Below are 16,717 nucleotides of genomic sequence, written 5' to 3'. Positions count from 1 at the left end.
CCTGGAAGGAACCTGATCTCCTAGAGGAACCCCGACATCCTGGAAGCTCTGGTGCTCCCCCGAAAATGACCTGTAATCTTCAACTCCCCACCCCACCCAGCAGGTGCCCTGGCTTTCCCACAGACTCAGGGCAGGTACCCAGAAGCTGGATTTCTCCTTTTTGTTGATTCTTTTGCAAATGACAGGCGAGTATGTAGCTACACACAAGGATCCACTGCAGGGGCTTTCCCTCTGTTCTTCACTCCTGGTGCCACAGGAGCCGGGAAGTGCCATCCTACAAAAAAAGGTCTCCTGATACTCAGCCCCGATCCAGATCCAGATCCACAGCTGGTACTATTCATTCCGTGTCTACTCCCCACCCCCTCCGGCTCCCTCCTCCCCGTCTCTCCCATAGTCACTGCCTTCCATTATCCAGTGCCTCACAAAGTCATAATTCACATAACCCACATCTGTCCCCACCACGTAGAAAATCACCTGCCCACAGTACGAGAGGACACACTACCCAGAAGTCAGCATATGTCCACCCCCAACTTCGAGACCTAGTTCAAAATTCAAATCCAGAAAGTCTCCCCAACTGAATGTGACCCCCTCCAACCGCTCTTCTGCCAGGCATTCTGCCAGTGACACAATAATAATGTCACCTGTTGAATGATACTGCTTTATTCCTTCCTGGCACCTCCTCACAAGTGAATCAAAGCCAAAATCCACTGGGTAGATTTTCCCAGAGGTGCAGCTACTCATCAGACCTCATGCTCCCGGGGAAACACTCCCCTACTCACAGCCTGAATTCAAATTTCCATCCATTGTTTCCTGTCTTTGTTTCTCACTTCACTCCCCTAAACCTGGAATTGGCTGTTTCTGGAGAGAGTGAGAAGACAGAAGTGCCCACCTGAGTGGGAGGGTGACCCCTCCTGGTCCTCAGTCTGGAGGTAACATGCAGACCACTCTGGGGTCACCACAGTTCACAACAGGGTCTTCAGCTTTGCAAACCCAGATGTTTTTTTCAATGCACCCCCGAGAGCAACCCACCCACAAAGTGCTGATGCATACACCAGATGCCCACCAATTCATTAACAAGAACTAAAACTGAAAGGACCACACTGCCCAGATGAAAATCTACATGGGAAGCCACATAAACCCTGAGAACGTGATGTATCATAGGCTTGCAATCAGAGCAGAAAGACGGTTTTTTGTTTTGTTTTGTTTTTTGTTTTTTAATGAAATGATTGTTAAATTTTAAGAATTCTTAGCCCAGAACGAGGCTGGATGCCCAAGAATCCACTGGGAAATGTACTGAAACTGCTAAATCCCAGGTCCCACCTCAGGCCTCCCAGAATCCCTGGGTGTGGGGCCCAGGGCGCTGTGTCCTGAACAAGTGCCCTGGGTGGTCATAATGCCCCGGCAGGTTGGGAAGCCACTGGCACCACCGCCCCACATTCAGTCCAGGGCGCTCAGCTCGACCCAAGGGCTGGCCTGCTGGGACCACACGCGTGTGAGGCAGCAGGATTGTAGGTACAGGCTCCTGCCCTCCCTCTGGAGGGCACACCCTCCCCTGAACTCAGAGTACATATAATACAACAGACCAGATCATCTTCTCGGAGTTAAAAACCACACTTCCCTTACGCTTCTCAGACTGTAGTTGCCGTGACTGGACCTGAGCTTGCCCTCAAGTGTCTAAATCAGAGTTTACAGCAGTCTCTTGAGACAGCAACCTCACCCAATCCTTTGAGCTTATCTGCCAAAAACCCTGATGTGATCTGTAGCAAAGAACTATTAATCCATTAGCTGACAGTCTGGTTAGATCTAACAATACTGTTGAATGTGAAGGCTGGAACTGGAGGGACAAAAGGCCCAAGAATCACTTCCTTCCTCAACAGAGTCTCGCTGAGGCCACACGCCAGAGGTTTTTCCAGCCCAGAATGATACACGGTAGTAAAACAACGGAGGGCCTGCGTGGGAGGCAGCTCTCCCTCCCGTAAAGAAGGACGAGAACCAGGTGAAGGAGCCTGGAAGGGAAAGCTGCAGGCCATGGGGCCACGAGGCCACAGTTAGGCAGGCCCGATGGTGGAGGGAAAGGCAACCGCAGGCCCCATGCCCACAGATGTTATAGTTGCTGTTTTTGCACTACTCCACACGCCATGCCCCAGCGCTCAGGGCAGAGGACGAGGGAAGCAAGGCCTCAGAGGCCAGGAAGCACCGGGGTAAAGAGAAAGGGAACAGAAGGAACCTTCTGGCTTCCATGGGGCACATGGAAAAGGAAGAAGAGAAGAAAGAGAGAGCACACTGGCATTCTGACGTGGGGTGTGGAGGAGCGCTTACTGCGTGCTGGGCACTACCTTGTGAAGCCCTCACAACCTCCCTGTGAGACAGGCATGCCCCAGAGGGTCACTGTGAGGAGGAGGAGCCCGTCGGCATGCTTTCCGGACTCTCTCCAGCCCCAGAGCAGCTGGGAATCCGGGGACACAGGTGGTGGAAGAATGAGGGAGTGACCTGAGGATGCCAGTGGAGACACACTTGAGATGGGTGAGCAGGACGGACGCAGATGGAGTTGGGGCAGGGAGGGAAGTGTGGGGCACTACGAGACTAGACGGGTTACAGAGAGGGCAGAGAATGTGGCGAGCACACGAAAGCTTGGGCAGGGATCCCAGAACGCCGCATGAAGTTTAATGTCGAAATGCCAAAGCTTATAATACATGCAAAACATCCTTTGCAACTACTCAGATTTATGATGAAACACTTTGGAAGTTGACTGACAAGTAGATACGAGGATACAAAGCTTCTCCAATTATTTTGTGGTGCATCTGACCAAAGAAGTGGGAAGTGGCCTTGCACGCTCTGCAGGAGATGAGACCTCCTCTAAGTGTTCCAGGACCCAGAGCGACCAAATCCCTCGCAAGCAACTGTTCACAACAGCAGGGACTGCCTCGGGAATGGATATGCCTTCATGTGGGTCAATGATATTCTAAGCAGGTTTGCTGGGAGCCTCTGGGAATAAAGCCAACCATCCTGAGAGCAGCACAAGAAAAGACTTGGAGATGTCGTTGCCTGGAACTGCTGCTGCTGCCATTCCTCCCCCAGCTTGGATGAGGCAGAGAGAGCTAAAAACCGAGGCACAGTGGAGCCACCACGTTTGTCCTGACAGCACTTCACCACCTGACTTCCAATCATGAGAGCTTGCACACATGCACAAAGCCAGGCTGAGTTGCATCATGTTACTTGCAGACAAAAGCATCTTAAAGCTGACAGACTTCCCAGTAATGTCTGAAAGGCCAGGTCCCACCAAATATTCAGTATCTGGTACCAGGATCCCCTCCTACCCATCATCTGCACTCACACGTGCAGGAAGCAGGCACTCTCATGCTCCTCTTCTTTTTTATTTTTTTAAATTTTTTATTTATTCATGAGAGACACAGACAGAGAGGCAGAGACATAGAGGGAGAAGCAGGCTCCCTGTGGGGAGCCCGATGCAGGATTTGATCCCAGAACCCCAGGGTCATGCCCTGAGCCAAAGGTAGACGCTCAACCAATGAGCCACTCAGGCGTCCCTCTCATGCTCCTTTCAACTGTACTGCCCTGACTTGTGCCATGTGGCTTCCCGATCACAGGTTCCCAAGGCCTACAGAATACAAACTCGTGCAGGTGGCTCAGGATGCCCCCCTGGTCAGGCCCTTTCCTGGGCTCCCCGCGGTCCCCAGGGAGGGTACTGCAGCACCCTCCCCTTTGGGAACAGTTTATACCCACTTGCTGGGATACTCCCGCCCACTGCTAGCACTTCAGGCACAGAGTCCTCTCCTGTGTGTGCCCCTGAGGTCCCTCACCTAGGAGCAGCCACTGCAGTGTATGGTCCGTGTCTGGCCAGCCTGTTCCCACGCAGCCTTCTTCGGCCCCTGGCGCAAGGATGGAGCTCCCTTCACCTTGCTGCTGGGGGGGGGGGGGGGGGGCTGCCACAGTCCGGGCACTCTTACACACCACCTAGGTGAATCCCTCTACATAACAAGCCTGGGGGGCCAGTGAGGAATCACTGCACATGCATCCGTGTTCGGGTCCGAGGAGCCCAGCACGATGCCCGGACACCGCAGATGCCCCTCACCGTCTGCAGACCGGAGCTCCCTCCTCCCGATCCCGAGGACCTGTCGTTTCCAGTGCCCCCCCGTCCCCACCGCGGTCCCGCCGCCACGACGGCTCCATTCCCTCCGCGCTCAGAGCCGGCTACAGTCCGTGACACCCCCCCGCCCCCTCCCCAGGAGCCCGGGGTGCCGAGCTGGGGCGCCACTGCCCGCCCTGGCGTCCCCGCCGCCCACTCGGGGCTTGCGGTCCCGGGGGACCCTGCGGGGCCCGCCTCCCTGAGCAGGTGGGGAAATGGAGGCGGGGGTGGGGGGGCAGCCAGTCCAAGGTCACAGCGGGGCTCGGCGCGACCGCCCGGCCCGCGGGCCGCAGCAGCCCCGGAGCCCCGCCCCGCCCCGCCCCGCCGCGCCGCCCCGGGGGAGGTCTCACCGCCGCCACTCGCTCCCCGCGTTCCCAGCGCCGCGCTCCCCGCCGCCGAGATCTCTGTCCCACGGGCGGCGGCCGCCCTGCTTCCACTTCCGGTGCGCTCGGCCAATCAGCGCGCGGCGGCCTCCGCGGAGGAACAGGTGGGCGGCCCGCCTGCGCCCCCCAGCCCGCCCCGCCTGCGCCTCCGGGCCAGCCCGGCCACCGCCCCTGGTGCCCGCCCCGCCGACCTCCCGCGGCGTCGGCTCCCGGGACGTCCGCACCCCCGCGCCCGGTGGCGCCCGCGTAACCCCCGGATCACCGACTAGCCGGGTCCTCCAGGCGGCCTAGAACGGCCCCAGGGACGCACTTCCGCCGCTGGGCCGGCCGCTCTGCCCGCCGCTGTCGCTGCCCCTCGTCCACCTGAGCCCGAGCGGACGCTGGGCGCTCCGAGCTCGGCCCTCAGCCCGTCGCCCGCTTCCCGGAGCGCCGAACCCCGGGAGCCCAGGAGCGGGGCGAGGAGAGGGAGACCGCTCGGAGGTCCGTGGGGCTTGCTGGAGGGGACGCCGCAGGGGACAGTGCGGGGCAGCGAGGACACCGCCTCCTCCGCCGGCCTTCTGATGTGTGACCAGCGCAGCTGGCTCGCCCCCGTGCTCGGGCCCTCTGGCTGGTGGCCCCTGTGCCGTCCTTTGCACCACGGGCTTCTTGGTTTCAGGTCTCCGTTCTCAGGTCACGTCCCAGAGGGGCCCCGTCCCTTCCAGCGCAGCCCCGGCCGGCAGCACTCCTCCCAAATCCCGGTTCTCGGGCAAGGGCTGTGATTGGCTCCGGTCGGCCGGTTCTCAGCGTCAGTGTATTTGTGGGGCAGGAGAGTGAGCCCGGTTATCCGGTCAGGGCCACCTGTCTGCCCCAGCTGGGGCCCGGCACTCTAAGACAGAGGTACTGTGTTTATATACAGTACACACACCGTCAGAAAGGAGAACTTTCTCTTGAGTTGGTCATTGGAATTAGGCCCACCCTTCCAGTCAAGCACCTCTGCCACCCACACCAATATCACCAATATCCTTAACTCCTTTGCCCTCCCATCTGCAACTACCCAAGATGTGTGTGAACCCTGGATCGGCTGAAATGTCCACTTCCTTTGCCTAGGCTACTAACAGCTAGTGGGAAAAATACTCTTCAAGAAGAGCCCTAAGGTCCATGTATCATTTATCCTTCCCGGAGGCCTTTCCCTGCTTCCTAGAAGTCGTGGTCTGTTTCCTAGTCAGCTGGTCTGCCGGTTCCACCACCGCTCCTGCAGCATTCTTTGGTTTGCTCCAAAGAATATGTCCTGTATCCTGCTCCAAAGCCTGTATCCACTCCCACGGTCCCCCATCACAGGCATCGCTGGCAACATCCATCCCAAGGGAAGATGCCCAGACTACGAGGGTACCCAGCCTCAGAACCAAAGGTGGGAGATACTTACTTTCACTGACTTCTATCTAGGCCACCTGCATTAACAAGCATCTGCATCAAGAACCCAGATAAGGGATTCTCAACCTTGGCTGCACATTGGAATCATTGGGGTGGGGTGGGAATTCTTTAGAACTACTGACACCTGGTGCCACACGCACAGATTCTGTTGAAACTGATTTGAGACAAGGACTGGGCATTTTTTTAAAGATTTTATTTATTTGAGAGAGAGCATGAGCAGAGGGCAGAGACAGAGGGAGAAGCAGACACCCTGCTGAGCAGGGAACCCAATGTGGGACTCGATCCCAGGACCCTGAGATCATGACCTAAGCCGAAGGCAGACGCTTCACTGACTGAGCCACCCAGGTGTTCCAGTTTGGGCGTTGTGTGTGTGCACAGGCATATGTACACTCACTTTGTGGTTTTTTTAAGCTTTCCAAGTGATTCAAACAGGCAGCCAACAAAGTTGAAAAACAGCAACCTAGGTCAATGACTCAAAATGTGGTCTGAATTGGCAGGATCAGCATCTCCTGGGAACTAGTTATAAATGCACATTCTCAGGCCCCATTGACACATCTTCTGCATGAGAAATTATGGGATTAGGGAGGCACCTGGGTGGCTCAGTCACCTTCAGCTCAGGCCCAGCCCCTGTTCAGGAGAAACCAGCCGCAAAACATTCAGGTCTCACCTACACACACCAAAGCCACAGCTAAAGCAGAGTCAGGACTCGATTACATCCTCGCTGTTCCCCTCCCACATGCAGCCTTGAAGAAGCAACCGAGGGCATCAAAAGGGCAGCCTCCTGCCCTAGACCCGACAGTCACCCCCCAGGAGACCAGAGCAGCCGATTCTGAGCCTGACTTAGCAACGCCAGTTTTTCAGCATGCTGGGATAGCAAGTCCTGCTCAGGCAAGTTCTCCATGCCTAAGAGGTGCTCCGGAGTCCTGTGGGGTCCACATCTCTCTCCAGGGAAACCAGAACCCCCTTTACGTGGAGTAAAGTGCAGCAGCGTCAGGGAAATTGGGCCTCCATGCTGGGTACCAGGGGTGGGGCAGAGGAGCTGGCACCCAGGGCCCCTCGCACACACATGGTCCCTTTGTTTCCGAGGCTTCATTTAGCTGCCAACACCCACAGATTCTGTCTCTAGACCCATTCTGGGCTCCGGGACCTCCCCTCCCCTGCAACATGAGTTGCTCCCATGATGATCCTTGACCTCGCACAGCGTTCATGCCACGTAGGGAATGACAATGGCTAAGGCTTATCCAGGTGGGGGAAAATACAGGCTTTGAGGCAAGGTTTAAGAGAGCAAAAGCAACATGTCCGAGCCGTACAAATAGCTAACATACTTACGAAGCCCCCTCACCTACATGGGCCATGGTAAGAGCATCTGCAAGCTTCCTTAGGCTGCCTACAGTGAGTATAGACAAGGCTTCCACAGATGAGGGAGCCCAAAGAACTCACCGACTTGTCCAAATGTAATCGGGTCAGACGCAGGGAGGCGAGGATTAGCACCCACGTCCCCAGACTCCTCCTCAGGCTCTTCTCACTGCAACCTGACTGTCTCCCCAAAGGCCCACAGGACACACAATCTGCCTCCACCCCTTAATGGGGTGGAGCAAGTTCTGCCACTCTGTTGACAATGAGTCAGCTCCAGAGAAGATATTTCAAATCCAACATTCACAAAATCCTCGCTTACCTGACATGCGTAAAGTATCTCCCATCTACCAAAGTAAAACCCTACACAGGGATGCCCGGGGGCTCAGTGGGTGAGCATCTGCCTTCATCTCAGGGCATAACCCCGGGGTCCTGGGATCAAGTCCCACATCGGACTCACCACAGGACCACAGGGAGCCTGCTTCTTCCTCTGCCTGTGTCTCTGCCTCTCTGTCTGTCATGAATAAATAAATAAAATCTTTAAATAAAAGAAATTAAGATTTCTACGTGTATTTTTCAAGGCTAACATTGGTACCATTACCTAATGAATATAAGGGTGTTATTATAGAAAGATTACAAAAACCATATAAAAAAAAATATATATATATAAAAAACAAACAAACAAACAAAAAAAAACCATATAAAAATATTTAAAACTGTAGCAATACATTTTACCATCTTGGTAATCCTTTGCTTTAAGTAAGCTTTTATTTTTTTATTTTATTTTATTTATTGTAACTCATCTCTACACCCAACGTGGGGCTTGAATTCGTGACCCCGAGATCGAGAACCACATGCTCCTCCAACTGAGCCAGCCACATGCTCCTAAGTAAGCTTTTAATTTTAGAACAGTTTTGAATTTATAGAAAAGTTTCAAAGGCAGTACAGAGTTCCATGTCCCCACACCCAATTTCCCCCATCAGCATCTGATGTGAGTCTGAGACATGAGTCTGAGATGTTTGTTACAATTTGTGAACTAATCACACATTGTTATTAACTAAAGTCCATAACTCATCCAGATCTCCTTAGCCCTCACCAATGTCCTCTTCTTACCCCAGGATCCCATCCAGACACCACATTACGTTTGGTAATCATGTCTCTTTGGCTCCTCTCGTCTGTGACATAACCGTACATTTAAAAATAACAGCAGAATGCACACCATCACTGCAGGAGGTGCAGAAGCAAATCAAAACAGCTGCCAAGTCCACATGATACACAAGACGCCAGCATCTGTTTACCAGCTCACCGTGTGAATAATGCACAATTTCCTTCTCTGAGACTGCAATCGCCAGCTGATTCAGGTGCAGCAGGACACTGCAAAATCTAAAAGTCACCTCAACCCAAAGGAGAAAGCCTGTCAATTTAAATTCAGTATCTGCATAACACGGCCAGAGAGGATGCTGAAACTCACACTTGAGAGAATTGATTATGAATATTCCAGAAAACAGGTGCCAAGATACAGATACACAGACATCCTCAAACCTCCATGGAGGAGGTGCTCCAATAATTCCATTTTTAGGGATCCCTGGGTGGCGCAGCGGTTTGGCTCCTGCCTTTGGCCCAGGGCGTGATCCTGGAGACCCGGGATCGAATCCCACGTCGGGCTCCTGGTGCATGGAGCCTGCTCCTCCCTCTGCCTGTGTCTCTGCGCCTCTCTCTCTCTCTCTGTGACTATCATAAAAAAAAAAAAAATTTTTTTTTAAATTCCATTTTTAAATTAGTTACTGAAACCTAAAGGACATTTATTGATCCTTGGAACATTGTTATGAATACTGGACAAGTTCTAATAACCCACCAAAATGTATTCAACCAATAATACCAGTGAGACAGTATACCGTTGCGGTGAGCAATATAAAACAAATGCTACATTAAGAATAATCATAGCGGGGATCCCTGGATGGCTCAGCAGTTTAGCACCTGCCCAGGGTGTGATCCTGGAGACCCGGGATCAAGCCCCACATCGGGCTCCCTGCATGGAGCCTGCTTCTCCCTCTGCCTCTCTCTCTCATTCACAAATAAATAAATAAATAAATAAATAAATAAATAAATAAATAAATAAAATCCTTTTTTAAAAATGGGCAGATGTTAAGAGACATTTCTCCAAAGACTTCCAGATGGCCAACAGACACACAAAAAGATGCTCAACATCACTCATCATCAGGGAAACGCAAATCAAAACCACAAAAAGATGTCCCCTCACACCTGTCAGAACAGCAAAAAATCTAAAACACAAATACCAGGTGTTGGCAAGGCAGTGGAGAAAGGGGAACCATCCTGCCCTGTTGGTGGGAACACAAACTGGTATGGCCACTCTGGAAAACAGTAGGAGCTTCCCCCAAAAAAAATTTAAATAGAATTACTGTATGAGGGGGATCCCTGGGTGGCTCAGTGGTTTGGCGCCTGCCTTTGGCCCAGGGCGCGGTCCTGGAGTTCCGGGATCGAGTCCCAAGTCGGGCTCCCGGCATGGAGCCTGCTTCTCCCTCCTCCTGTGTCTCTGCCTCTCTCTCTCTGTCTATCATAAATAAATAAATAATAAATCTTTAAAAACAAAAAGAATTGCCGTATGATCTGGTAATTCCGCTACTGGGTATTTATCCAAAGAAGGCAAAAACATTAATTTGAAAAGATATGTGCACCTCCCCTATGGTTATAGCAGCATTATCTACAACAGCCAACGTATGAGAGCAGCAGAAGTGTCGATGTCCTGTGATACACACACACACACACACACACACACACACACACAAAGGAATATTACTCGGCCATGAAAAATAATGAAATCTTGCCATTTGCAACAACATGCATGGAGCTCAAGAGTATCATGCTAAGAGAAATCAGCCATTTGGAGAAAGACAAATACCATGTCATTTCACTTGTGTGGAATTTAAGAAACAAAATTAATGAACAAAGAAAAAAAGAGATACACACAAAAAAAACTCAGACTCTTAAATACAGAGAACACCCTGGTGCTTTCCAGAAAGAAGGTGGGTGGAAGATGAAGAATCCCTGTATCTTGATTAGCCCTGAGGAATGCACAAATTGTTGAATCACTGTACTGTGCACCCAAAACTAACACAGCAATGTATGTTAGTTGTACTGGAATTTACTTTTTTAAAAGATTTTATTTATTTATTCATGAGAGACACAGAGAGGGGCAAAGACATAGGTAAAAGGAGAAGCAGGCTCCCTGCAGGGAGCCCAACGTGGGACTCAATCCCGGGACCCCGGGGTCACGCCCTGGGCCGAAGGGAGGCGCTCAACCACTGACCCACTCAGGCGTCCCTGTACTGTAATTTATAAATCAATGAAAAAAATGAAGGGAAAACAAATGAGAAATATTTTATTTGGAGTGCTGACATTGTATACATAGAAGGAAATAAAAGAGAATGAGGGGCAGGTGGAGTCACCGAGGGAACGGCTGGAAGGGTACGAAGAATCCTGAGGCTTCCGCCCCAGCATCCAAGGCTGCCTTTCCACTGCGGGTTTTGTCCCCAGCTCCCCAACCAGAAGTAGTAGCACACAATGTCCCCTGATTGTCACCCTAGGCACCCCTGAGATTTACCCACAGAGCTAAGAACAATTAGACGTCTATGTCCAGGAGTCGGCTAGGGCTTCCTCCGCACAGCCCAGCTGCTTCGACATTAGAAAGGTGTCTTGTCAGGATGCCTGGGTGGCTCAGCGGTTAGGCATCTGCCTTTGGCTCAAGGTGTGACCCCAAGGTCCCAGGATGGAGTCCCGCATTGGGCTCCCTGCAGGGAGCCTACTTCTCCCTCTGCCTGTGTCTCTGCCTCTCTGTCTCTGCATCTCTCAGGAATAAATAAATAAAACCTAAAAAAGAAAGAAAGAAGAAAGAAAGAAAGAAAGAAGAAAGAAAGAAAGAAAGAAAGAAAGAAAGAAAGAAAGAAAGAAAGAAAGAAAAGGAAAGAAAGAAAAGAAGAAAGAAAGAAAGAAAAAGAAAGAAAGAAAGGAAAGAAAGAAAGAAAGAAAGAAAGAAAGAAAGAAAGAAAGAAAGAAAGAAAGAAAAAGAAAGAAAGAAAAGGAAAGAAAGAAAGGTGCCTTGTCATGGTTCTGGAGGCTGGGAGTCCTCCCTGGGGCTGGATGAAGTATGGGCTGGAGGACTTGCTGCCTCAGGGTCTCCCCTCGCCTTGCAGGTGGCTGCCTCCCACGGCCCTTTCTCTATGCGGATTCATCCTTGGTGTCTCTCCTTCTAAGGACACTAGTCCTATGGTATTAGGGCCCCACTCTTCCAACCCCACTAATTACCCTGCTTAAAGACTCCATCTCCCAGTGCAGTCCCACTGGAGGTTAGGACCCCAGCACATGAATTTGGGTGAGACATGATTGGGTCCCTAACACCACATCTCCCCCACCCAGATGGATTAAATCAAAATTAGGGGAGGGGGTGAGGAGCTTTCCCGGGTTGAGGATGGCCCCGCGCTCCCGCTGGGCTCCTGCCACGTACTAGCTCTGCATACCTGGCAAGTCCACCTGAGCTTTGAGCCCCGCTGTCCTCTCTTGTTAAACGGGATCCTGTCAGAACACAGGACTCTTGTGAGACTCAATAGAGATCGTGCAGGAACAGCACTTCGCACGTGCCAGGGCCAGAATGTAGGCGGTGGCAGTTACCAGCAGGGAGAGGACCAATGTCCTCAAGGTACGAAGCGGGAGGCGGTAAGGCAGGGCAGGAGTGCGTGGGAAAGGTGGGAAAGGTGGTCTGAAGTGGGATGAAGTAGATGGAGATTTTGAGAGGCTGGGCGGGGATGGGTGGGGAATCTCCGCCCACAAGGATGAAGACGCAGTGTCCTCGATGGGCGTCAGGGGGCGCCACGAGCTTGTGGACCAGCGTCCCACTGTGGCCGGGAAGGTAGATGAGAAGGAAGGGAAAGGTTGAGTCTTGCAGCACTTTAAAGAGATGTTATTTATTCATGAGAGATCCAGAGAGAGAGAGGCAGAGACACAGGCACAGGGAGAAGCAGGCTCCCTGCGGGGACCCCGATGTGGGATTCGATTCCAGGACCCAGGGATCACGCCCTGAGCCCAAGGCAGACGCTCAACCACTGAGCCACCCAGGCGTCCTTAAACTCAATTCTTTAAAAACAGAACTGGAGTTCTTTTTACATGGATTTGGCCATGAGTTACAAAGACCCAAAATAACGGTGGGGTGGGGATCCTTGGGTGGCGCAGCGGTTTGGCGCCTGCCTTTGGCCCAGGGCGCGGTCCTGGAGACCCGGGATCGAATCCCACATCGGGCTCCCGGTGCATGGAGCCTGCTTCTCCCTCTGCCTGTGTCTCTGCCTCTCTCTCTCTCTCTCTCTCTCTGTGACTATCATAAATAAATAAAAAATTAAAAAATAAAAAAACGGTGGGGTGGCTTACATGTAATTCAAGTTAATTTTTCTCTCATGTGAAAGGCCTGAAGCAGACAATTCAGGATTTCAGTGGAGCCACCATTGTTTTTCAGGAAGAGGAGGAAGGCAAGTCCAGCGGAGGAGGACCAGGGGCAGGACTGCCAGCTCCCACCGTCCAAGGCCATCATTTTCTGAGGCAGAGAGAGTGATAAGCAGAGGTGAGGTGTAAGGTAGTAATCATGCAGTAAGTCATTGTGGAGTCACCACCGATGGGCACCTTCCTGGGAAACAGTTCACTTTCATACTCACAGAGAGCTTCTCCTGGAATACAGAACACCTCTGTATGTAGGACTAGTCTCTCCCTCCAGGAAAAGGGATACTTTGTGGGTTAAAGTACCAGGAGCCCACAACATGGGAAAGGCACAGATGGCTTCCTCCACACCAGCCAACAATGCATGGCAAGGCCCTTGGCCTCGCCTCTGGTCTGCCAACCATAATGCACGTAAGCAATGTACAGATTGAGGATGTGCCCACAAGGATCAGTGAGCAGCTTTGCGTCACAAAATAAACATGCCGCTACATTCCAATCGCTCGAGTTTCTAACATCTCTCTTTTTTTTTTTTTTTAAGATTTATTTATTTATTTATGATAGACATAGAGAGAGAGAAAGGCAGAGACACAGGAGGAGGGAGAAGCAGGCCCCATGCCCGGGACTCCAGGATTGCGCCCTGGGCCAAAGGCAGGCGCTAAACTGCTGAGCCACCCAGGGATCCCCTGAGCCACCCAGGGATCCCCGTTTCTAACATCTCTGCAACAAAGATGCTCAGCTGCAAGTCCAGCTGGAGATACGGTCACGTCCAGGACATTTACGGAATTCTTCCCCATGGAAGCTTCTTTGGTGCTATAAAATCTGACCGAGGCCAGAGAGCATCCCTGACCTGCACTGCTTTCAAGCAGGTCCTCTCCTGTAAGAATGATCCTCTGGGGCCAAATAAGGTGTGAAGTGTAAATGAAGGCTGCTCAGTGCCTGTGACTTCCGCAGGGCTTCTCTGCAGAACAGGTTCTTTGATATTGAATAAGACTCAGGCTTTGATTAAAGGTGTCCACACACCACCTAAATGACAGGGTTTCTCTCATGAGTAGACTCCGTGATGTGGATTGAGATGTGGGCTCTGAGGAAGGACTTCCCCCGAGTCATTACACCCCAGAGGCATCTCTTTGAGCAGGTGCCTCAAGATTTTATTATTTTTACATAATCTCTACACCCAACGTGGGGCTTAAGCTCACAACCCCAAGATCAAGAGTCTCACGCTCCCCTAACTGGGCCAGCCAGGCACCCCAATTGTATTCATAAGTATTTTCCCCACTATGAGTTCATCAATATATTTTTAAAGATTTTTATTTATTTATTCATGAGAGATGCAGAGAGAGAGAGGCAGAGACACAGGCAGAGGGTAAAGCAGACTCCCTGTGGGGAGCCCAATGCAGGACTCGATCCTTGGTCCCCTGGGTCACACCCTGAGCCAAAGGCAGACGCTTAACCACTGAACCACCCAGGCATCCCAATAAATAAAATCTTTTAAAAAATTTTTTATAAAAATATGTTGGGGCTGGTGGAGGGGAAATGATCAATTGCTCATTGTTGGAGGAAGACAAATTGTTACAAATCCTGAGGAGGACAAATAGTTCCAAGTGAAAAACACATTTACCTTTTGACCGTATAATTTCACTTCTAAGAATGTATCCTACAGATACACTATACTGTGTGTAAAATTATAAGCACACAAGGTTTTTTAGTGCAACATTGTTCATAAGAGCAAATGGTTTGGGGCAGTCTAAATGTACCCATAGGAAGTGGTTAGGTAAATTATGATACATCTGAAAAATGAGATAGTTACCTTCATGAGTAAGAATGAGGAAGCTCTTTGTATATGAATATGAAACGAGATTAAAAATAAAATCAGGGGCACCTGGGTGGCTCAGTGTTTGAGCATCTGCCTTGGGCTCAGGGCGTGATCCCGGGGTCCTAGGATTGAGTCCCACATTGGGCTCCCCACAAGGAGCCTGCTTCTCCCTCTGCCTGTGTCTCTGCCTCTCTCTGTGTGTTTCTCAAGAATAAATAATTAAATAAAAATAAAAATAAAAACTGACCATTACATTCCCTTTCAGGGGCACCTGGCTGGCTCAGTTGTGGGCATGCAACTCTTGATCTCAGCATCATGGGTTTGAGCCCACAGTGAGTGTAGAGATCATTTGAAAATAATATCTTTAAAAAAAAAAAAAAGAAATTCAGGGCACCTAAGTGGTACAGTTGGTTAAGCATCTGACTCTTGATTTCGGCTTGGGTCATGATCTCAGGGTTGTGTTATCGGCCTCACATCAGGGTCCATGCTGGGTGTGGAGCCTGCTTAAGATTCTCTCTCTCTGAAATCCTACTCAGCCATCAAAAAGAAAAGAAATAAAAAAAAAAATCTTATCATTTGCAATGACAAGGATGGAAGTAGAGGGTATTATCCTGAGCAAAATAAGTCAATCAGAGAAATAATTACCATATGATCTCACTTATATGTGGAATTTAAGAGACAAAACAGGTTCACAGAGGAAGGGAGGGGAAAATAAAATAAGATGAAATCAGAGAGGGAGACAAACCATAAGAGGCTCTTAATCATAGGAAACAAACTGAGAGTCGCTGGAGGGGTAGGGGTAAGGGGATGGGGTCACTGGGGGATGGGCATGAAGGAGAGCATGTGGTGTCATGAGCACTGGGTGTTTTATGCAACCGATAATCACTGACTTCTACCTCTGAAGCCAATAATACATTATATGTTAATTAATTGAATTTAAAGTAAAAAAAGAAACTGAGAAAAAATAAACATAGAATGGCATAGTGAGTTAAAAAATAAAGCCTATAAGAAAGAGAAAAAAATTCTCTCTCTCCCTCTGTGCCTCCCCACCACCCCACTGCTCACATGCTCTCTCTAAAATAATAATAATAATAATAATAATAATAATAATAATAATAAATTTCCTTTCAAGTAAAATAACTGGGGGAAAAAGTAAGTGCAAGAGTGTTTTATATATACATATATATGTGTATATGCATGTGTCTGTAAAGAAAAAGTATTTTGTATGTAAATGAGTGTGTGCATAAATAGGTATGTGTTTGTATGTACATGGATATATGTGTGTATGTATATGGGTTATGTGTGTATATATATATATAGGTATGTGTGTATACATATGGATATGTGTGTGTATAGGCATGTGTGGGGGGTATATTTGCATATGTGTGTATACAGGCGTGTGTGTGTGTATAAGTAAATGTGGTTATATACGGGTATGTGCATATGTATGTGGGTATATGTATGTGTATATATAGGTATGTGTGTATACATATGGATATGTGTGTATGTATATGGGCAAATGTGTGTACAGGTATATTTGTGTGTATATGTATGTATACAGGTGTGTGCATCTGGGCATGTGTGTGTATATGGGTGTGTGTGTGTACATATGGGTAAATGTGTGTATATACAGGTGTGTGTGTATATGTGTGTGTATATGGGTATATGTGTGCATGTATAAAAAGGTATGCGTGTGTACGTATATGGGTGTATGAGTGTATGTGTATGTGTGTGTGTGCATATGGGCATGTGTGTGTATACAAGTGTGTGTATATATGGGCATATGTGCATATATACAGGTATGTGTGTGTATATGGGTGTGTATATGGGTACACATGTGTACGCGTAAAGAAAACAGGTGAATATGTGTATATGACCACATGTATGTGCACACACATATATTCTGCATTTATAAGAATTGATGATGGTGATGGTGACCGTCTCTGGGGGATTTATCCTGGGGTCCACCATAGTGCAGAGACCCACTTTCACTGCATATATATTTTTTTTTTCAGAACAATTGTTTTAGTCTATTTCCCTTCATTTAATCTCTCCATTGATTGGACAGAGAGCATTCTCACCTCTCCATTCTTCCACCCATCTAAATAATAAAAT

The 16,717-nt window shown here is 49.8% G+C and overlaps 1 protein-coding gene across 18 annotated transcripts in view; it reads right to left on the bottom strand.

Moving 5' to 3' along the window:
- Positions 1–4,637, bottom strand: part of ZFP3 (ZFP3 zinc finger protein) — a 90,564-nt gene extending 85,927 nt beyond the window's left edge. For all 18 annotated transcript variants that reach the window (XM_077893080.1, XM_077893082.1, XM_077893090.1 and 15 more), the window contains exon 1: positions 4,495–4,637. The gene's annotated coding sequence lies outside the window, so the exon portion shown is untranslated. The remainder of the gene's footprint in view (positions 1–4,494) is intronic.
- Between the last annotated feature and the right edge of the window lie 12,080 nt (positions 4,638–16,717).

The sequence above is a fragment of the Canis aureus genome, chromosome 3, assembly GCF_053574225.1.
Source record: "Canis aureus isolate CA01 chromosome 3, VMU_Caureus_v.1.0, whole genome shotgun sequence".
NCBI lineage: Eukaryota > Metazoa > Chordata > Mammalia > Carnivora > Canidae > Canis > Canis aureus.
Note: the sequence above shows the minus strand (reverse complement) of the source record. Positions and strands in the feature narration are given on the sequence as shown.